The sequence below is a fragment of the Medicago sativa genome, chromosome 8 (assembly GCF_051527215.1).
Source record: "Medicago sativa cultivar Bolivia chromosome 8, Bolivia_mono, whole genome shotgun sequence".
Lineage (NCBI taxonomy): Eukaryota > Viridiplantae > Streptophyta > Magnoliopsida > Fabales > Fabaceae > Medicago > Medicago sativa.
In genome coordinates this window covers 8,084,033-8,108,282 of record NC_140756.1, presented here as the reverse complement: position 1 = coordinate 8,108,282, position 24,250 = coordinate 8,084,033, and the positions used below count along the sequence as shown (strand labels likewise).

Sequence of the window (24,250 nt, the reverse complement as noted above, 5' to 3'; positions counted from 1 at the left end):
ACGGGGGTAGTTGACAAACCTTGCAATTTCGGGGAAATTGCCTATTTACTCATTGTGGATTTTTCCACTAAAAAAAAAAAATCTTGAGTGGCAAGATTACAATTCTACCCCTTGCTTAAAAAATATCTCATGGATGGATATTACAGCTACCAAGTATTTGTAGAGACGTTGATGACATTCGCCAAAATGAGTGAATAAATGACATGGGATTCACTGTGGATGACATCCAACACCATAGGAGAAAAGAAAATCATGATCCTGCAATCAATCACATACAAGGGAATTCCATATTAGGACAATATAGGCATGCCCAGTAAAAAATTGTTACTCAATTCTGGTTCAAGCATAAACATTGTCTCACTCTCTTTGCCAGTCTTGTAAAGATTTTTATATTTTTCTTCGGTGATGGTTCATTACTGACAACAAGTGATGGTTCCATTTTCACATCAGGTGATGGTTCTTCAGACGATGACTCTGTTTTCACATTAGGTGATGGTTGTACATCCTCTTCAGCTGATGCCTCTGTTTTCACACTACGTGATGGTTGCACTTCCATTTCACGTAATGGCTCAATCTTTGTGCTAGTTAATGGCTCAACTTCCGTAGCATCAGACTGATCATATATTAGATAGGCAGCAGTTTCCTTAACGGTCAATCCATGCCCAATAGCTACAAAAATCTCCACGTTGTCACCAGCTCCTAAATTTGATACCACACCTTGCCAATCTTCATCATTAAACGACATTATTTTGTCTCGTTTGTAAATATGGATAGTGAATTTTGTGTAATTAATGATCAAAACATTAGTGAGACATTCAGTTGCCAGATTTTCAGGTGTTGATGAATAAAGAACACATAAAGTTATTCCCTTCAAGCAGCAATCACTATCCTCAGGCACTTGGAAAAGTACCGAAGATCCCTCACCTTTATAGGCTAACCAAGAAGGATAATTGTCACCCGGAAGGAAAGAATCACCAAAATTGGTTGTCAATCCCTGTATCATGAACATATGCATAGTTACTTATGCAATTCTAATTATGCTATGCAAATGGTCAATTTCTGCAATTTATTGAGTTAAAAATTAAAAGTGTACACAAAAAATATATATATATATATATATATATATACAAGGAAACTTATCGAATGAAAACAGGCAATACAGTTCCTTTCCACTTTAACAATTGTAATTATATATATATATATATATATATATATATATATATATATATATATATATATATATATATATATATATATGTTTGGCTACAATTCTCCCTGGGTTCTACAATCTTGTCAATCTATACCAAATATTTTTCATTAACTAGCTCTACTTGCACGTTACTATTACTTTATTCCTTTCTTTGAAGAGTGTCTGATAATATATAACGCCTAGTATCGACATCTTAGAAAATTCAACCATTTTATGCCTTCCAACTACTTTCTCTTCAAAACATAAGGAATAGTATTCTTTTCAATTATGTAGAACAATTTGTTCCTTTTCACGCACAGTCGGTTCTAGAATATTGAATAAGAATAGTAAAGAGTTAGGAAGTAGAAGTTACTTAAGTAAGTTGATAAGTTCGCTATGAGGTTGTTAAGAGTTGTTACTTCGGTTATTTTTAAAAAGTCTTTAAATAGCCCTAAATGGTAGAAGGGAAAGATACGTTTGAATAATTTAGTGACTAGAGAATGCTATAGTGTGAAAGAGGTTAACATCTTCACTATATACCTTTTGTATCTTCTCGTTCAAGTTCAACCTCACTACATCAATAAAAAGTTCCTTCATGCTTATCAAAAAGAAAATCCTTCATTGATTTGCAATCATTATTCTAGTTAGAATTATTCCTCTATTGATTCAAATCTGCCCAGTTTTGGGAATCCTTTCTTATGCCAAGAGAAATGTTCCTAACAGTAAAAAACTTCTTTATGAATACGAAAGGCTTGTGAGCCAACGTATGAACTATCTAGACACTTTGTTTTCTAATTAAGGGTATCTCTGTAGCAACATTTAGCTTATTGTTATGGATTCCTACTAATGTGAAGGGCAAAATATAGCATATACCAACACTTTTAAAACTCAGTATTTGAAAAAAATTATCTAAACTAGTTCTTGTTAGATTGTAGTTATATACTAAAACTACTTAAAAAACAATTGTTGAACTAGTTATTTGTATTGTGTAGTAAGAAGATCCAATATATCATGCACATCAACAAAAATATAATTTTATTATTCTGTTACTCTTTCTCCTTCTATATCTAAAGGACTAAACCTGTTAATAACTTCAATAGTTATTCAACTATCCTTGAATATGAATAAGCTAAAACAATGTAACAAAAATAGACATTAACAAATAAACGTAATTAAGATAAAGTTAAAAAAAATGATATGTAGAAAGTGGTTAACTGCGATCATGACAACTCAAAAACAACACATGCAGGCTGCACTCTTGTTGTCACAAATGCCAAGTGATCTTGTTGGAGAAAAATTGGAAACAGAAAGATTGTACGATGCTGTTAATGTCATCCTCTCTCTACAAGTATGTATAATTTTATTTTTCTAATTCATGTTATCATATAATGAATTGATTCTTTGTGTAGTTTCTTTTCTCAGTCTCACATATAAATGATATTCATTTGTCTCTCCCATTTAAATACAGAGTGGTAATGGCGGGTTCCCCGCTTGGGAGCCTCAAAAGGCATATCGTTGGTTAGAGGTAAGAACTAACTCGTATGATTTAAATTAGCGTTTTGCTAACATGTGTTTTAACGGCACGTGTTAAAAAACACAAAAATAATTTTTTTGCACATATTTACTATGTGTAGTTCCTTATGGCACATGTGTTAGCCATTTTCTTTCAAATTAACAAATAATAAATTAATTATTTATATGAATGGTTACTTGTATGCTGCAGAAATTCAATCCAAGTGAAGTCTTTGAAGATAGCCTGGTTGAGAAGGAGTAAGATAAGAAAATTATTAATTACACTCATGTATAATCAGCCACTGAAGTTAACTATATGTAACATTTTCCTCATATTTTGTAGTCATGAATATTAATTTAATCAAAGTTTACTTATATTTCATTATGGAAACAGTAAATATATACATTTGGCAATTGACACTTGCTCTATGTATGTGCTTCTTGCTTTGAATAAAATAGGTACGTTGAATGCACTGGATCTGCATTGCAAGCTCTTGCTCTCTTCACAAAAATACATCCAAAACATAGAACAAAGGAAATACACAACTCCATTGCCAAAGCAATCGGTTACATCGAAAACACACAAAATCCTGATGGTTCCTGGTACTATATCTTCTCTATTATCCTTTTTCTATTAAATTTATGCTTCTACTTTATACTACAAAAATCAAAGGTAAAATTACACTAGTCATCCTTTAATTTAATTTCATATAACGATTTTGCATTTTATTTTTTTACACGTCATTATCGTCCTTTTGGTCCGTTTGTATATGATGTTCAAGCATCAATTTTTTTTTTTTTGGATTACAAGCATCACATCTTAAAACTTATGAGAACATGAGTGAAAAACAAAAGATTTGAACATTAAAAGCTCATTTCAAAATAAAATCATAGATTTTGAAACAAAAGATTGGAATGCAAGTTTTATTAGTTGTGCAGATGATGATGTAGCGGAAATAATTTAATGCAATTTTTCTATTTGTTGGGATTTGGGGGCTGTGGAAGAAGTGAACTTTGTTTTTATTTGTGGGGATTCGGGGTTCGAGAAGATAAGAGAGGGAAGAATAAAGAGGAGAAGTGTGTTGGGGCTTTGTGTGAAAGAGAAAGAGAGAAACAAATTTGATGAAATTTGGGTTTATGAGAATTTTGGATGAAGATCTAGATTTCTTGATCAGTTTCTGGGTTTCTTGATGAGTTTTGTTGGTTTTCTAATGAAATTGTCGTGTTTTTGGATTTTTTTATGTAAAAGAAGATAACGATGTTAACATTTTAGATAATAATGAATCTAAGTGGGAAGAAGAAAATAAATAAAAGACAAAAATGTTAATTTAATTTAAGTACTGGACGATTGGTGTGATTTTACAAAAAAAAAATAATTGTAGTAATTATTAGCATTAGGTTGAGAGTAGTGTTCAAATCCTCAACCTCCTAATCAATCCGCTTCATAACTCTTCCAACCACTAAGTCATCTTTATATACACTAAGCAATCTACTTTTAAATATCACAAGAATTTGTTTGTTTTAATGATAAAAATTCTACTTTTAACTTTCGTCTTAGAAGTTCTAGTTAACATGACGTTTTGTATTAAACGAACTTTCTTATATAACTGACAAGAACTTACACCCCTAGGTACGGATGTTGGGGAATTTGCTATTTGTACGGTACATGGTTTGCAGTGGAGGGGTTATCAGCTTGTGGAAAGAACTACCATAATAGTTGCAAAAGGCTTTTAAATTTGTGTTGTCAAAGCAGCTTCCTAATGGGGGATGGGGAGAAAGTTACTTGTCATGCCAAAACAAGGTGAATCTATTTATTTATAGGTTAATAGTCGGTTTCATCCTGAATGTGTAAAGAGTAGGCACAATAGTCCCTCAATATATTGAAATTCTAAAATAGTCTATGATTATATACTTTGTTAATTAAAATAGTCTCTGAATCAAAATAGTCCCTCAATTTTGACATTAACTGTTTTCATATATGAATTGATATGACGGTAATTAAGCATTTATAAGGATTGATATGACAATAAGTAAATATTTTCAACATAGAACACAATCAGGGACTCTTTTTAACTTTTGGTTGGTGCATTGAAGGACTACTCCTTACATATTCAAGGACCAAAATAACTATTATCACATTCATTTATTTATCTACAACTCTTTACGGTTAGTCTACTTAAAAATCACCATATTATATATCAATGTAATCGTTGAATGAGTGTATTATATTAATCATAATGCTTAAAAATATTTAAATAAAATTAACATTGATGTTTTTTTCTTTTTAATTAACATTCATAACTATGTAACATAATAGTAGACATTTGCTTTGAATAAATGTTGTTCGAGATTATGTGAAGAAATGTCATTTGTATACATTTTTTTACAAAAAATCATTTGTATATATGAAAACGAATTATAATCACTTCTTTTTCCTTATTAAATAGGTTTATACAAATCTAGAAGACAATCGTGCAAATTTGGTTCAAACTTCGTGGGCTTTGTTGTCCCTTATTGGTGCAGGGCAGGTTAGTAAACAATGTTTCTTAGTAGATTCATAGTACTATGTTAATTAATGTGGTAATTGATTCTGAATTGATGTTTTAAAAAGACTGAAATAGATGCTACACCTATACACCATGGAATGAAATTACTAATCAATTCACAAATGGACGATGGAGACTTCCCACAACAGGTAATTATTATTTTTATACATGATTCAATAAAAGCATACTAATATTTTTCAAAGTATTATTTTAGAATAAACTTAGATCCTACTCCCCCGTTTCAAAATACATGTCGCAGCTTAACCACTTTACACATGTTAACATGTTAATATTGACGTATACCGTTAAATACCGTTAAATCTAATAAATCCAATTCATTTGCTACAACGAGTTTTCCACAACGACAGCAACGAGCTTGAGCGCGGCTTCTCTCAACTCCTTCAAGATGGAGATATCATTTGCTTCAGCGACAGTAAAGGTTAGCAATCACATATATGATGATGTTGCCTTCGTCATTCTGTCTAAATTACCTCTCAAATCTTTGTTTCGATTTTGTTGTGTGCGCAAATCATGGTCTCTCTTGTTTGAAAACCTTTATTTCATGGACATGTTCCGAAGAAATTTCTTATCCGAGAATCATTTTTATTACAATGATACATCACTCCTCTTGCATGATGAATACCTGTTGTATTCTCTTTTCGGGGAGAGGTTCGAGAAGAGGGTCACATTAGATTGGCCAAATCCGTATGAAGAGCAATTTGATTTTAATATTTATGGTTGTGCTAGTGTTAATGGTATTCTTTGTATTGAAGACGCTGGGAGAATTGGGGGCATTCATTGCATTGAAGAATTAGGGAGAGTTGTATTGTGGAATCCAACTACCGGTGAATTCAAAGTCACTCCTCCTAGTCCCTTTGCATTTGAATCTCCATGTTGGGATCCCATGATTGATCTTCATGGATTTGGTTATGACCAAGTTAGAGATGACTATAAGGTAATTCGCCATGTAATGTTTTTTCCTATGACCGACGCAGATTGGGAGGAGACATGGAAAGATGGATATCACTCTTCCTTGTGGGAGATATATTGTCTAAAAAGTAATTCTTGGAGAAAAGTTGATATAGATATGCCTAGACAATATAATAGTGCTGTGGGTGTTCAAGTGTACATGGATGGAGTGTGTCACTGGTGGAGTGAAAGTGATGAAGTTTATTTGGTGTCATTTGAATTGATCAATGAGGTCTTTGTGAAAACACCCATACCTTCAAATATGGATGATAATGATATTGATTCTAGAATATTGTTTAGACACTTAAACGTGTTAAATGGATCAATTGTATGGATTTCAAATTATGCAGAGACCGGTACTTTCCACATATCAATTTTAGGTGAAGTTGGGGTCAAAGATTCATGGACCAAACTCTTTATTGTAGGTCCTTTGCCTGACATTGAGTATCCTATTGGAATTGGCAAGAAGGGCGATATATTCTTCAGAAAAAAGATAATGAGCTAGTTTGGTTTAATTTAAGCACCCAGAGAATTGAAGAGCTTGGTGTTAAAGGTGGCTTGTGTTGCCGGATAATGATTTATAAGGAAAGCCTTCTGCCGCTTGAAAGAAAAAACAATTAGATTTTAAATGAAAAGTATTGCTCTGCATGTATAATAATGCTATAGATACAAGTCTTGTTTTATTTTAGTTTTTACTTTGTGAGCATAATGGTATGGCAATACACCATTACTGATGTTGGTTATCTGTACTCCTACCATGTAATGAAAAAGAAGCAACTCTATCTCATTAGTTATTCAAATGGTGCACGCACTCATATTTATAGTTTATATTCTGATTTTATTCTATTCTATCTCATTAATTAGGATAGATTCAATAAAGTTTAGGAGAATGCTAATGAGTGCGGTTCTGATTTTGTATTAACTGGAGACAGTTCGCCTTACTTTTCTCTGTTTTTTTAGGAAACAGAAATTGTAGAGGGTTTGGTTTTGAAGTTGCAAAGAGCGGTATACTTTGCTTTTGTACTGGTTCTTTCAAAGGGATGAAGAGACTGAGACTTTTTCAACTTGATCATGTAGACCTCACTAGAGATTTTAAGTGTTTTTCTAATGATCTGAGACGAGCTCATTCGAAAGGATTTACCTTCAACAATATACCTGATGACTTTTATTAGGGAAATCTAGTTGACTTAAAACTTGGTAGTATTAAACAAGTTTGGAAGAAGACCAAGATATAACAAAGCACTGGCGCTTCATACCATTCAAAATCATTTGAAACAGAATATGTATCTCACTCAAAATTTTGTTTTCTTTTCCTTCGATAATTTTATTTGGATTTTAGTGAAATGTACTATTTTTTTTTAAGGGGAATGTACTATTTTTGTATTCTCCAGTTTACTTCATTAATTACGATGGTCGTTTTTACTTGAAATTTTACTATGCGCTCAATATAGGAATCTCAGTTTAGGATTAACATGAGTAACAGACTAACAGTGCATATTACCCTCCATGGAAATTTCAAATATAGTGAGAATCTAAATTTGATCCAACACATGCTACCAGTGGTAAAAGAAATGAAAAATAAGAACCAGTCCGGTGGAAGGAAAGATAACAACTGAGTCACATTTTCAGAATCAAGAACCAAATGAACCAATTGACCAAAGAATGACATTCATGTAATTGGTATTCCTTCAAAATTGTAGACGTGCAAATGGTGTATTTGAAGATGAAACAAAGGCAAGTAATTTGGCACAATAGGTTCTAAACAAAGGCAAGTGAAGATTATTAATGTTCTCCATATTTTAATTAAGCAAAAAGTTGTTACTCATTTCTGGTTCAAGCATAAACATTCTCCCACTCTCTTTGCAAGTCTTGTAAAGATTTTTCTATTTGTGTTCGGTAATGGTTTATTCTTGACAACAAGTGATGCTTCCATTTTCACATCGGGTGATGGTTCTACTTCCTCTTCTGCTGATGGCTTTGTTTTCTCATTAGGTGATGGTTGTACATCCTCTTCAGCTGATGCCTCCGTTTTCACATCAAGTGATGGTTGTAGTTGCTCTTCGGCCGATGCCTCCATTTTCACACTAAGTGATGATTGCACTTCCACTTCATGTAATGGCTCAATATTTGTGCTAGTTGATGGGTCAACTTCAATAGTACTTGATGGCTCAACTTCCATAGCAATAGATTGATCGTATATTAGATAAACAGCAGTTTCCTTAACAGTAAATCCATGCCCAATAGCTACAAAAATCTCCACATTGTTACCAACTTCTAAATTTAACACTATGCCTTGCCAATCTTCATCATTAAACGACATTATTGTGTCTCGTTTGTAAATCTGGATAGTGAATTTTGTGTAATTAATAATCAAGACACTAGCGAGACATTCAGTTGCCAAATTTTCAGGTGTTGATGAATAAAGAACACATAAAGCTATTCCCTTCATGCAAGGATCACTATCATCCGGCACTTGGAAAAGTACTGAAGGTCCTTCACCTTTATAGGCTAACCAAGAAGGATAATTGTCACCCGGAAGGAAAGAATCACAAAAATTGGTTGCCAATCCCTGTATCATGAAAATATGCTTAGTTACTTACTTATGCAATTCTAATTATGCTATGCAAATGGACAACTTCTGCAATTTATTGTGTTAAAAATTAAAATAGTGTAAAAAAATATAAACAAGGAAACTGATTCAATGGAAATGGCAATATAGTTTCTTTCCACTTTCCTACAACTCATCTTTCACAGTAACCATTGTAATAACATATATAAGGCCTAGTATCAACATCTTAGAAAATCCAACAGTTTTATGCCTTCCAGCTATTTTCTCTTCAAAACATAAGGAATAGTATTCTTTTCAATTATGTAGAATAATTTGTTCCTTTTCACACACAGTCGGTTCTAGAAACTAAATGTTAGATTGTAGTTATATACTAAAACTCAGTATTTGAAAAAAATTATCTACTTAACTAATTCTTGTTAGATTGTAGTTATATACTAAAACTACTTCAAAAACAATTGTTGAACTAGTGATTTGTATTGTGTAGTAAGAAGATCCAATATATCATTCACATCAACAAAAATATAATTTTATTATTCTGTTACTCTTTCTCCTTCTATATCTAAAGGACTAAACCTGTTAATAACTTCAATAGTTATTCAACTATCCTTGAATATGAATAAGCTAAAACAATACAACAAAAATAGACATTAACAAATAAACGAAATGAAGATAAAGTTAAAAACAATGATATGTAGAAAAAGGAAAAAAGGATATTATAATTACTAAATATTTACTTCATTTATATGTTAAACGTCTGATCTTAGCATCCATATTAGTTTCTGATAGATACTTGAATAAATATGTATATTTATGAATCTTTACCATTTAAAGAAAAACATGCAAATGGAAAATAATTCCAAATTCTCTTAAGTAATGATAAAATATTATGTGAGAGGATAGAGAAGGAACCTGTGATAAGCTCTTTCCAAGAGTATTAATGACTATGTGGCAACTTCCCATTCCAATCAAAAGAGATCTCAAGGAAAGATCCAAAATTTGGGATGCATTTGATGTTCCCAGTTCAGTAAGACCTGCACCATATAGATCATCAAGAAATCTTCTGAATTCTTGTCTCAGTTGATTCTCTGAGTCACATTGTACCGAAACACTTCTAAGTTTTGAACAGCTGCTAAGTATTTGTGATTGAGAGACCAAAGCCAGATTATTGCTCTTTATATCTAAGGAAGCAAGAGACTTTGACATGCCACCAAAAGGGGGAATGCGTGGTAAGGAATTCATTGTTGGTGACATCCAAGACCTAATGAGAGAAGGAAAAACATCATGTGATAATCCTTCATATCCACATAGAGATATATATCCAATGCTTTTTGATCTCACTATCGAAAAGGGCACTTGTTTGACTCCAGTATTTGCTGCCATTAGAGTTGTCAAGGATTCCATTTGCACTATATCTTCTTCCAATTTGTCGATCTTTGAACAACCAGAAAGGATGAGAGTTTCCACTGTTCTCAATTGATAGATCTCTCTTGGGAGATTGCCAAGACTCGTACAGTCCTTCAAATTTAATAGAAGAAGATTCTTGAGATCTCCGATGGACGGATGTACCTCCAACAGACTTTGACAATCCTTCATAATTAGCTTTTCTAGGTTTGGTAATTTTGAAAAGTCAGGGGTTCTTTTCAAGTACTTAGAATGACTGAGATTTAGGATCTTCAGTCCCTCCATCAACTACAAGAAAATAAATGTTTTAAATAAAAGTTAGAGAATAAAATGAAAAATGAAACCGTGGAAAAATCTGTTTCCATTAACCATTGATTTTAAAAGGAAAATCTATTCTCATATGTACCTGAGGCTTCTTCCAAACTTGTGTGAGATTACTGTGTTTTAAGTCCATAGCAACTAGATTTTTCTGATAAAAGTTTTCTGGTGTGTATTTTAATGAAAATCCTTGCCAAGAAAGCCATCTCAGGTGCTTTGAAAAACACTTGTAATCTCCGATGACTTGTACATTATCAAGTTGCAACAATCTCAATCTCTTCATTTTCTCAAAAGCAATTGTATCAAAGCAAACTCTATTGGTCAACTTCAAAACCAATCCCTCGATGGCTTTTGTTCCCTGTGACACAATGAAAGACCATAGAAAAATAAAATAAAAAGGAAATCTTAATTTGTTGTTAGGTGACTAAAATGCAATACAAAAAACTGCAGCCTAAGCCCAATTATATATAAAATGACATGATTCTCATGAACTAACTTCTCCAAAAACTTGAGTTGTTACATGAAGACCTGTGCATGGACAGACACTTGTGCGAGAATAAATCCCACATTTTTCAGCCAATAGATTGAAAAAATAAAAACATTTCTGAAACATAATTTTTGTTATATTTAAAGATAGTGAAAGATGGCAAACATTCAAAATGCAATGTAGAGAAATTCTTACGGTATGGTCTGCCAGTACATTAACTATGTCCTCATGACACCACAATCAAGTACGCAGGCTCCTCCGGTGAATTTTCACGAACAATTTCCCTTCCCATGTCTCGTAGCAAAGCATGCATTCCAAGCTTTTTATTCTTTTCAACTTTTATGAGGCTTCTCTCAATCAACACTGTTATTCCAATATCAGCATGAAGTCCACAACCATTTAGTATCTTTGTAACATAAGCTCTATCCTTACCGATAAAGAAACAACAGACATCAAGAAATATATTCTTTTCCATACGATCGCTTAAACCATCAAAGCTAATTTTTAGTTTCTCATTTATTTGATCATTGGGTATTTTTTCAAGCTTTGATAATACACTCTGCCACTCTTCTTTTCTCCTCTTCAATAAGTAAGATCCAAGGACTTCAAGAGCTAGTGGTATTCCACCACAATAGGCAACTACATATCTTGAGAGAATAAGGAAGTCTTTTGTTGGAATCGCCTTCCTAAAAGCATGTCCACAGAAAAGCTCAAGGGACTCACTAGCATTCAATCCCTCTGCTTCATAGATAAAATCAACTTCTAGGATATTAAGTACACGCAGATCTCTGGTTGTGATGATTATTATACTTCTCGGACCAACACTATTTCGTTCGCATAGTGCATTAAATTGTTCAAGCTCACTAACATCATCAAGTAAAGTAAGTATGCGTTTTGTGCGAAATCGTTGCTTGATCATAGCTTTTCCTTGCTCAACACTAAGTACCTTTATCTTTCTTGTTTTGAGGATATCTGAAAGAAGTTGTTCTTGCAAATCGATTCGGCCCCTATCTTTTTCCCAAACTTCTCTAATATTAGCAACGAAGCTTTGATCTTCAAATTCATAACAAAGATCATTGTAGATGACTTTGGCAATAGTGCTTTTGCCAATCCCCCCCATCCCCCAAATCCCTACTAAACAACCTCCTCTTGTATTTTGTCTTAAAAATCGAATCGACTTTTCTGCACGGGGTTTTAATCCAACTTGAAAATCTGGCAGAGGTAAGTATTTATTGTCTAGATTTTTCAAAACTTGGAAAACAATTTCCTTTACAACTTTGCTTTCATCACTGCAACAATAAATATTACCAAAAACAAAAACGGTCATAAAAATGAAGGATTAGAAGCGTAAAATATATACATTTGACTCAATTTCCAAAAAATCAACTTAACTTCCTAAAAAGTCAACTCAATTTCATAAGGGTGTGCTATATCTGCTAAAAGGTAGGTATTGGACAAAACAGCACTAAACATCACAACCCAAAGCAGAACAACATAGGACAACTTTTACGATATCAAACAATTTTGTCATATACAATGTTTGGTAGACAAAATGTTATTTTGGAAGTTTAGACAACTTGTACCTGAGAGAAAAAGTTGTATTGTAAACAATTTTACAATCAAACACATTACAACTTAAGTTGTGGTGTGTCCCTTATTTTTTATCAGATCAAACACACACATAATCAAGTTCAAATACTCTATAAGTATAGCATAAAGCTTTAGATGGTGGTATAAACTCCCTTGTACTTCACTAAATCTTTTAGTGGCACAACAACAAGAAAATCATAAATTGCAATACGAGTACTAATTAGCAAAAATGAAACAAAACCAAAACAGAATAGACATATCCCAACCAGCCAAACCCGAAGCCTGGGCAAGTGCCAGATAAATAACTTGAACCAACTAACTCATCTGTGCTCTTATTGAAAGCTTCTCCATAATTTTGCAAAGCATAGTGACGTATTTTCGAAGGGGTAATACTGTAAAATACGGGCATAACAACTTGACCCTTATTTGCGTGGCATTCCATGATTTGTATGAGTTCGTCAAGACACCATCTAGAATTAACGTAGTCTTCAGAGAAAACAACGATGGATATCTGAGAACCTTGTATTGCTCGCAATAAATCTGGTCTAAGTTCAAATCCCTTATTAAGGTTATGGTTGTCAAGAAAAGTGTTGATCCCAGCATTTGTGAGAGCAGCATAGAGGTGAGAAACGAAATTGCCACGAGTGTCTGCTCCCCTGAAATTGATGAAAACGTCGTATATCCATTGATGAAAACGCCTAAACACAAACAAAAATAAAATTATTTAACCACGCATAAAACATGAAGAAAATTAAATAGTAAATAAATAACTCGCATTATTCAATATCTTTAAACCAATTTATTTTTTAAAAAAATAAATAACTCGCATTATTCAATTTTCTAACTTTCAATTTTTTTTTGGAGGGGAATGTTCTAACTTTTAATTTTGTTCAAAAACGAAATTAATAACAATTTATTTTTAAACTATCACACTCTTTTTTAATGACAAAAAAAATTAGTCTTTAATTATATAAATATATATTCCCTTTGTTTTAAATTATATTTTTTTTTTGTAGTCTTTGTTTTAAATTATATGATGTTTTAGTATTTCATACGTATTAAGAAATTTAATCAATTTTGTATGGAAAAAATATTATGAACTGTTTTACAATTTTTTTTAATAAATGATATGGAAAATATAAATTAAAGAATTAAAAGAAAAGACAGTAACAAAAAGATAAGGATATAATATGAAAAGTAATATTAATGTTTCAATGATATTGTAAAGTGACATATAATTTAAAACAAATTTTATTTCTAAAGAGACATATAATTTAGGATGAAGGGAGTAATAAATAGCCATAAAAATGTGTAAAACTTGTCGTATTTCTAAAGTTTATAAAATTCCATAAATAAATTCTCGATGTCTTTATTCCATAAACAAAAAAGTCTCGAATGTCTTAAATTACAACTAGAGGAAGTATCTTTTAGGACAGAGGAAGTATCGTCTACTTTGCATTTAAAATAAAGGTGAATGCATCAATATTTGATAAAAATATTCGTTTTGTCATTTTCATTTATATTTTTTTAAGAAAAATGCTAACATGTATCTTTATGGCATATGTTAAGGTATCGTAAATGAAAATTATGTACCGAAACTTGTGTCAGCTTGATTTCTCAAACTTTTGATAATTATTTTTTGGAAAACTTTTGATAAAAAGTTTAATGTGGAAGGTTTATCTTGAAAAAGTTGTTTATTCAACACATTGAAACATTAAAAAGTAATTTTTTCAATATAAAATTTATCAATTATTTTCTTTTTTGAATTCTTAACTAAAGAGCACCTCGTTAGCAAGACCGTAACTTTTTTTTCGGTAAACACTTACTAATTATAAAAACTTTAACAAGTACCTTTAGAGCATATGTTAGCATGACCGGAGTTTTCCAAAATGGGTTTGAGTGGGTCGGCCCATTTGATTCATGGGCTACCAAAATTGAGCCCAACCCAATTAGTAGTGGGCTACACGGCCCAATGGGTCGGCTGGTCCATATTTCAAAATGTATTATTAATTTGTTTTTTTCGAAAAAAATCCGTGCAATGAACAATAAAGCTACATATCAAAAAAAAAATAATAGAAACATATTACATAAATTATTATACATCAAATAAATCACATGTCTTCGTACACTTAGTTAAATTATATAATATTTTTTTGTGGTAGTTAAATTATATATAAAACATCTATTAAATCAACATCCATAAAGATAAATAGCACAAAAGAATCAATGCAAAAGTAGAGTATTTATCATAGCTCACAAAGTGAACATTGAAGACAACAAAAATCAATATTACATAATAAAATAATTCAGTCTTACCTAATAAAACTATTTTTTAAAGGGCACGCCCGCAAGCACAGTGGACCAACCCGGGCGGGCCATCTAAAATGCAGGCCCGATGGACCGGCCCAAAAATACGGGGTCTTTTTTCATGCTTTTTGTAACACCCGTTTCGATTATTTAATTATTTTAATGAGTTTTAGAATATATTTATATGATTAGTGTGATTTATATGATTTTAGAGAAATTTATGAGACGTTGTGACTTATTTTATTGTTTAATAAAATAAGATTCGAAAATAAAATAAATATTAAGTTGTGAGGTTATTTTGTGTAGAAATATATTTGTTATTTGATGTAGAGATATATTTGTTATTTTGTGTAGAAATATATTTGTTATTTGATGTAGAGATATATTTGTTATTTTGTGTAGAAATATATATGTTATTTGGTGTAGAAATATATTTGTTATTTTGTGTAGAAATATATATGTTATTTGGTGTAGAAATATATTTGTTATTTTGTGTAGAAATATATATGTTATTTAGTGTAGAAATATATTTGTTATTTTGTGTAGAAATATATATGTTATTTAGTTTAGAAATATATTTGTTATTTTGTGTGGAAATATATATGTTATCTGGTGTAGAAATATATTTGTTATTCGGTGAAGAGGTATATTTGTTATTTGGTGTATTAATATTATTAAGTGGGAGAGATATATATTTAATTTAGAAATAAATAAGATTACGAGGAAAAGAGTAATTTTGAGGTGTAAGAGAAGTTAGGTTTAGAAAGACATGGAACGTACGATCGGTTTTTGGAGAAAACAAGGTTTAGAGAGAAGAGAAGAAAAGAGAAGAGAAGACAAAGAGGAGAGAGAAGGGCTGTCAATCGATAATTCTAAGGTAAGGGTTGAGACTAACTTTCGGTAATATTAAGTCTATAATTCGATAATTAGATTTAACATGTTGTAGGTTGAGTTTATGAGAATTTGAGAATTAGGGTTTTGAGAGAGATTTGATGATTAGATGATGAAAACTTGTTGAATTGATGTAGAAATTGTGTACAGACCTTAGATAATCCATATGATGATTATTGGAAGTAGTTTTGAGGTTAGAACCATGAGATTAGGTGAAACTTGGAGAAAATCTGCATTACGCCCGAATTTTGATATTAAAACTGGTATTGATCGGTGCGGAATTGGTCTTAGGTAAAAACACGAAAGTTGTAGGTATGGATGTTATCTTTCTAATTCCGTTGGTCTCACGTCAGAACGATTTATAGAACTTAAGTTATGGTCAAATTACTGCACGTAGGTCACGGTGAATTTTTATGGACTTTCAGCACAACTTTTCCAAATTTAAAATGAAAACTGGTATTGATCGGTACAGAATTGGTCTTAGGCGTAAACAGGAAAGTCTTAGATAATTTTGTTAGCTTTCTAGTGGATTTGGTTTGACTTGAAAATGATATTTGGTCTTTGAGTTATGATGAAAATACTACAGGGAGGTCTCAGCGAAATTGCACGGTGACAGCATTCTCTATTTCATGTTTTTGCGTTTTGTTCATATGTTTCGTTTTGAATTGATCTTTGCTGTAAACATGAAAGTTGTTGATATTTGTGATACCTTTCCAGTAGCTTTGGTTTGACATGAAAATATGTTGTGGATAATTTATTATGTTTTTACAAAGATACATAGTGAATTATTGTTGATGTTTAAATACGATGTTATATGATGTTGTTTATGATTGATGAATATGATGTTTTAAGATGTTGTTTATTATCATTTGATATTGTTATATTATGATATGACATGAATTATTTATGTGATCCATATGTTGTCAAGATGCTAAGATGTTAAGATGTTAAGACGTTAAGATGATAAGAGTTGTTAAGTCGTCGAGTCGTTATGAAGTCATCAAGTTGTTATGATGTTATGTTGTCAAGATGTTAAGATGTCATAGATGTTCATGAAGTTTCTAAGACGTAAGATGTTGAGTCCATGCATACTCATTTAAAGATGAGGGCTCATGCCCTGGAGCTTTTGCTCAACCACGACGATGGAGCTTTTGCTCAACCACGATGATGGAGCTTTTCCTCAACCACGACGATGGAGCCTTTGCTCCACCACGACGATGAGGGCTTATGCCCTAGGAGTATATTTATGCTCAACCACGACGATGAGGGCTTATGCCCTAGAATGGTACCACATGCATTTGCATTTGTCAAGATGATTTGAGAAGTTGAAGTTGCATAGTTGAGTCAAAGTTGTTAAGATGTTAAGATGTCAAGTTGTTAAGATGTTAAAATGTCAAGTTGTCCGGTTGTTAAGATGTTAAGATGTCAAGTTGATGAGCTATTAATAAAGTGTTTTACGAATGATTATGATGCTTATGATGATTGATTATGAAGTTGTTTATGATAAGATGCTATGCGATTTATGATAAGATGCTACATGTTTACTAATGATGATATGTGATGATTGTAACACCCCGTTTTCCCAACGTAAAAATTTCATAAATAAATCGAGTTTTTCAACTTTAAACGGAATGCTACACTTCTTAAAAATTCATAAACTGAATAAATAACAATTTATTCTTCAAAATCATTTAACATAAGTAATTCAAAACTTCGCGGCGGAAATTAGTTCAACAATAAAAATAATCTTTGGCACGCGAGTCCTCAACATAAAAATCTCATAAGTCTTGTTCAACATTTATTCATAAAAATCCATAAGTAATACGTAAGGAATAGAAATAGAAGACATAATCCCATCCCGTTACGTATCGAGCACCTAAGACACACTTGTGAGGAGTCCACTCACGACCGCAACTAATCCCGGTTACCCGCAAGTTACCCATATGAAGAGCAACATTTCCAAGCGAGAGGGTGAGATTTCTCAAACAATAATATTAAGCATATAAATCATATAAAGTACATTCAACAACCTAAACATCTTATAATTCATTAATCATATCTAATAACTTAAACTTCCTTAACTAGTATCATTATCCTTCCTACATTAGTCATATACTTCATCAAGTAATCTCAATTATTATTCATAAAACATCTTATCTTAAATCATGATCATAAACATCAATATCTAACACCAAATATAATCGTAAGCATCATCATATAATTCACATAAGTATCATTATCAAAACATAGCATTTATCGAAAACAACTTCATAATCAAGTTCATAATCAACTTCATAAACAAACATCATCATTAAATCATAATCATCAAATCACAATCAAACTTCATAATCAAACCTCACTTAACTCGACAATGCGACTCAACTCGACTATGTAACTCTTAACATCTCAAATCATCTTAGCATCTTGACAACTTAACAACTTGACAACTCGACAACTTCACATCTTAAATCATCTTAAAACTTCTTGATATGCAAATGCATTTGATACCAATACAGAGCATCAAGCTCCCAACCAACTTATATGAGCGTAAATAGGCTCTTCACGGCATCAAGCTCCCAACCAATCGTGTGAATGACTAAGCATTCCAGAGCATCAAGCCCCCAACCAACGTATATGAGTATGCAATGGACTCAACTTCCTACAACTTAGACAACTTCATGAACATCTATGACATCCTAACATCTTGATATCTTGATGACTTCATAACGACTTGACGACTTAACAACTCTTATCATTAGAACACTAATTATTCATCAACTTACCGTATGCAAATTCAAAGGGTTCTCAAATCTATTAACAACCTATTACAATTATTAAACCCTAATTCTTAAACTCACCAACATCTCATCTAATTCCATGGTTCTAACCTCAAAACTACATCCAATAATCATCCTATGGGTTATCTAAGGACCGTATACAATTTCTACATCAATTCAACAAGTTTTCATCATCTAATCATCAAATCTCTCTCAAAACCCTAATTCTCAAATTCTCACAAACTTTCCCCAACTTGTTAGATGCAATCTAATGATTTAACAACTTAATATTAATGCAAGATAGTCTCACCCTCACCTTAGATTAATTCCCGAATCGAAGCGGCGTTCTTCTTTCCTAAGGTATTCTCCTCTTCTCTTGACTTTTCTCTTCTCTTCTCTTCTTTCTTGTTCTCCTCTTTTCCAAAAAGCGGTTTTAGGGTAAACTCTTTCTAACCTAAGCTTCTCTATTTATAATATTAAAATATTCTTCCCAAATCTATTTAGGCCCAACAACTTACTCTTCTTTCTATTCTAACCCCCAAATCCACTCACACTAATAATCCTCATATTCTAATAAATAATATTTCTCTACGAAATATATAATAATACACCAAATAACAAATATATATTTATAACAATTAACAAATATATTATGCTAGTAAATACCAACATATAACATAACAAAATATCACTCAACAAAATATATTGACTAAATTATAAAAAGACATCTAATCTCAACAAATCATATATCCCTCATATACATCATATAAATATATTCTAAAATTAATTAAAATAATTAAATAAAAAGGAGGGCGTTACAATGATGTTCGTGATATTTATGATGATATATATGATGTTATGATTAAGGTGATATATGATGTCATGATTAAGATGATATATGATGTTTATGATTATTTATTATGATAATATAAGATGAAGTTTATGACTAATGTAGGAAGATTAATAATACTAGTTGATGAAGTTTAAGTTGTTAAATGTGATTGATGAATTATATGCTTAACATTGTTGTTTGGTGAAATCTCACCCCTTTGCTTGAAAATGTTGCTCTTCGTATGGGTAACTTGCGGGTAACCAAGATTAGTTGCGGTCGTGAGTGGACTCCTCACAAGTGTGTCTTAGGTGCTCGATACGTAACAGAAGGGATTGTGTCTTTACTTTCTCGTTCCTTACGTATTACTTTATGAATCTTTCAAGAATTGATGTTGAACTAAGTTTTATGAGATTTTATATTGAGGCCCTTGTGCCAAAGATTATTTAAGTTGTTGAAATTATTCCATTGCGAAGTTTAAAATAATATGATATTGGATTTTGAAAGATAAATATTTATTTATTCGGTTTATGTTTTTAGAAAAAGAATGTAACATTACGTTTTATGATGAAAAACTCGATTTTATTTATGAAAATTTTACGTTGGGAAAACGGGGTGTTACACTTTTTTCATGCTTTTTTTTTCATACATTTTAACGGCTCTAAGCATGACGCAAGATGAATGTTTACATATCTCACTTATCGTGGAAGAGAGGTAGTAATAATTTAGTGGAAATAGTCACTTTAGTCCTTGAATGAGGAACGAATAGTCACAATAATCCCTCAATGTATCGAAATTCAAAATAGTCCTTGATTGTGTATTTTGTTACTCAAAATAGCCCTTGATATTAAAATATTTCGTTAATATTGTCATATTAGTCCTTCAATAGACTTACTTATTATCATATTAGTCCTTATACGTACTTACTTATTGTCATTTTAGTCCCTATATACAAAGAGTTGTTGTGAGTATTAAAGGATTATTTAAGCGTTAGAGACTATTTTGACTAACAAAGTGGACAATCGGGGACTATTTTAGAATTTTGATATATTGAAGGACTATTATGACTACTTGCTACACATTCGGGGATCAAAGTGACTACTACCCCAATAATTTAATAGGAGAATGCTAAAAGGTGTCTTAGTGGCATTGATGATGATGTAATTATTATCTGGGTTAAATTACACCAAAAGGGTCATTTAAGTTTGAGGTTTGTAACAGATTGGTCTTTAAGGTATTTTTGTCACGTATAAGTCCTTTAAATTTGAGGTTTGTAAGATGTAACGCCCTCCTTTTTATTTAATTATTTTTATTAAGTTAGAATTTATTTATGTGATTTATTTATATATATGAGGTGTTAGTATTTTATTATGTGGCATTATTATATTATTTATTAGAATATGAGAATTAATAGTGTAAGTAGAATTGGAGGTTAGAATAGAAATAAGAATAAGTTATTGGGCCTAAATAGATTTAGGAAGAGTGATTAGTATTATAAATAAGGAAGCTTAGGTTAGAAAGAGTTTTTACGTTAAACCGCTTTTTGGAGAAAGAGGAGAACTCGAGAGAGAGAACCCTAGGAACGAAAAACGCCGCTTTTGATTTCGGAAAAACAATCTAAGGTAAGGGTGAGACTATCTTTCACTAATATTAGGTCTATGAATCATTAGATTGCATCTAACATGCTTTAGGATGAGTTTGTAAGGGGAGTCTCTATTCACCATAAGGGTTGTATGATCATATGGATAGTGAACGAGTTTTGTTTTCTATTTGTTTTTCATGATTTTTTGATGCATTCATGTTAAATTCGTTCTCTAATTTGCTTGTGATTTAGGATATATTATTGTCTCCTAATTCATTACTTTATGTGCTAAATTCGTGAGTGAAATATTGTTATGATATGTTGTGTTTAACAAATTGTTTGTGATGGTTGTCGATTAGAAAAACGTTGAATTGGTAATCGTAACCCGTGTATCATTGTAGAATTATTTATAAATTTTAATTAGGTTTTAGAGGAAATATCGGGATATATCATAGGATATCCCATATGTACGAGTGCGAATTGTAAAAGTTAGGGAGAGAATGTCATTACGTGATTTCAATGTAATTGAATACCGTGTAAGACTAGGAAACATGCAGATTTTCCTTTTAGTGGACACAAGTTAACTATATATTCTTCCGGTACGAAGGTTTAATTAATAAAAATAGAATTTTCCAATTGTGAGAGTAATTGGTTTTCACTCTTACATATAGTATGGGTAAAGGTAAATACAAGAAGACTTGGTTACTTCTAGGTATGGGTAGGCACTCATGAACATGATCTATATTGATGTAAATTAGTTTTTAAATTGTACCTGCCGAGTTAGAATTATAGCGGACTATAGATGAGTAGTAGAAGAATGGAAACCATCCACTTTAACTTCAATTTATAGACCTTGATTAAATAAGTCTTACTATCCTTTTTATAGTTATTTCTATTACGACCCTAGCAGAGTGTGATATATCTTATTTTAATAGGATATGTTTCAATTGAATTCCTAAAGAAGAATTTCAGCTAATGCCTTAAATTCAAAGATTAATATACTTTTAGAAATATGCTAACAGAGGAGCGAAATTAAGGATGATTTTGGAACACGATCTTAATAAATCGACAACTAATATTATCATAAATTAATTGATTGTGTATATTTTGTGTTATTTAACTATGAAAAATTGATGTGATATTTAACTATATTGTATTTGACGATGGTGCTATTTAAAGATGTGTAGTTGTCGAGTCATATAAAGATGTGCATTGTTGAGTCATTACTTGGTGTCCATGCATATATTGCCGAGTCTTATTTAAGATGTAAGTGTCGGACTAAGTCAAGGAGTTATAAGATGTTCATGAAGTTTCTAAGACGTAAGATGTTGAGTCCATGCATACTCATTTATAGATGAGGGCTCATGCCCCTGGAGCTTTTGCTCAACCACGACGATGGAGCTTTTGCTCAAACACGACGACGGAGCTTTTGCTCAAACACGACGATGGAGCTTTTGCTCAAACACGACGATGGAGCTTTTGCTCAAACACGACGATGGAGCTTTTGCTCAACCACGACGATGAGGGCTTATGCCCTAAAATGGTACCACATGCATTTGCATTTCATGATGATTCAAGATGGTTTAAGACGTTAAGAGTTGCATAGTCGAGTTTAGATGCATTGTCAAGTCAAGTTGTCAAGTTGTGATGTTTTAACGAATTACTTTGTGATGTCTTTTAGTATGATGATATGTGACGATGATTGTATTCGCTATATGATGATATTTTGTTAAGATAAATGATGATGTTTATGTGTTTAATTATAGTTGTTAAATTATAAGATGTTTATGTTGTTAAATGTAATTTATGATTTATGAGCCTAGTATTATTGACTGTGAAATCTCACCCCTTCGCGTATATGTTGCCTCGACCGTGGGTAATGTGCGGGTAATAAAGACTAGCCGTGTTCGTGATTAGACTCCTCACATCGTGTCTAGGATGCTACGATACGTAACGGGATGGGGATTTTAATACTATTTTCTCGTTCCTTTACGTATTGCTTTTGAAGTTTAAGAATTATTTTTGAACTAAGATTTATGAGACTTTTATGATGAGGCTGCGTGCCAAAGACTTTTATGTTGTTGAACTAATTCCGCTGAAGTTTTAAAGATTAAGTGAATAATTTTGAAGGATAAATATTTATTTATTCAATTTATGATTTTTATGAAATGTGACATTCCGTTTACGATGAATACTCGATTTATTTACGAAATTTTTATGTTGGGAAAACGGGGTGTTACATAAGAGATTGGTCCTTTAAGTTATTTTGGTCACACATAAATCCTCTAAACATTTTCGATTTAGTCCTTCGCCACACCATCTTAAAGGACCAATTTGTTACAAATCTCAAACTTAAAGGATTTATGTGTGACCGAAATAACTTAAAGGACCAATTTGTTACAAACTTTAAACTTAAAGGACTTATGTGTAACCAAAATAATTTAAAGGACCAATTTGTTACAATCTTCAAACTTAAAGGACCGGGTGTAATTTAGCCTATTATTTGATAAAAAATAACAAGGCTTAAATGATCAATTAGTCCCTTAACTTGATTTCAAGTATCGGTTTGGTCCCATAAGTAATAAAAAGTCCGGTTAGGTCCTTTAACTTTATTTAAAGTAATGGTTTGATCCCTTATGTTAATTTAATTCAAAAAAACGTTAAATTTTGATCCCTTAACTTATTTAATTAATATTAGTTTGGTCTCTTAACTTATTTAATTAGTATTAGTTTGGTCCTTAAACTTAACGTTTTTGAATTAAATTAACGAAAGGACCAAACCAATACTTTAAATAAAGTTAAAGGATCTAAACTGACCTTTTATTACTTATGGGACCAAACCAATACTTAAAATCAAGTTAAGAGACCAATTGGATATTTAATTATATTTTCAAAACATAATTTATATTTATAGATTCCTTACCTCTCATATACTAGTTAACACAATTTTTTTCTTCTAAAAAATCATACTAACTTGTGGCTAAAAACACAATTTGATAAATGATAAATATTTATTAAAAAACATTAATTTTAATTTTTTTAAAATTTTTTTTATACAATTTTCAATACAAAATTTTCATTTAAGTTCCTTTAACATGAGCCACTGGATTCTTTTTTGGCAATAACCATGGGAGAGTTAGTTGAAGCCATCGCGTTCCACGTGTTGCATTTTTAAAATTAATAATAATGCCGTACAAGACGAACATGTAGCTGTTTCTCTTTCCTCTGCATTTCATTACCTTATCTATCTAGTATCTTCTCAGCGTTGACTTCAATTCCCGTG

The 24,250-nt window shown here is 31.6% G+C and overlaps 3 pseudogenes across 2 annotated transcripts; 2 read left to right on the top strand and 1 right to left on the bottom strand.

Annotated features, from left to right (window-relative positions):
- Nucleotides 1–257: 257 nt before the first annotated feature.
- Nucleotides 258–24,198, bottom strand: LOC146896641 (disease resistance protein RUN1-like; annotated as a pseudogene). Its single transcript, XR_015023125.1, has 7 exons — nt 24,158–24,198; nt 12,823–13,279; nt 11,187–12,280; nt 10,593–10,862; nt 9,695–10,474; nt 8,113–8,785; nt 258–513 (listed from the first exon to the last, which is right to left on the bottom strand). The product of XR_015023125.1 is annotated as a disease resistance protein RUN1-like (transcript).
- LOC146896643 (lupeol synthase-like) lies at nt 2,412–5,459 on the top strand (annotated as a pseudogene). The gene is made up of 7 exons (XR_015021501.1): nt 2,412–2,537; nt 2,658–2,714; nt 2,913–2,959; nt 3,161–3,304; nt 4,332–4,502; nt 5,149–5,229; nt 5,313–5,459. The product of XR_015021501.1 is annotated as a lupeol synthase-like (transcript).
- Nucleotides 5,571–7,016, top strand: LOC146896642 (F-box only protein 8-like; annotated as a pseudogene).
- Nucleotides 24,199–24,250: the final 52 nt, after the last annotated feature.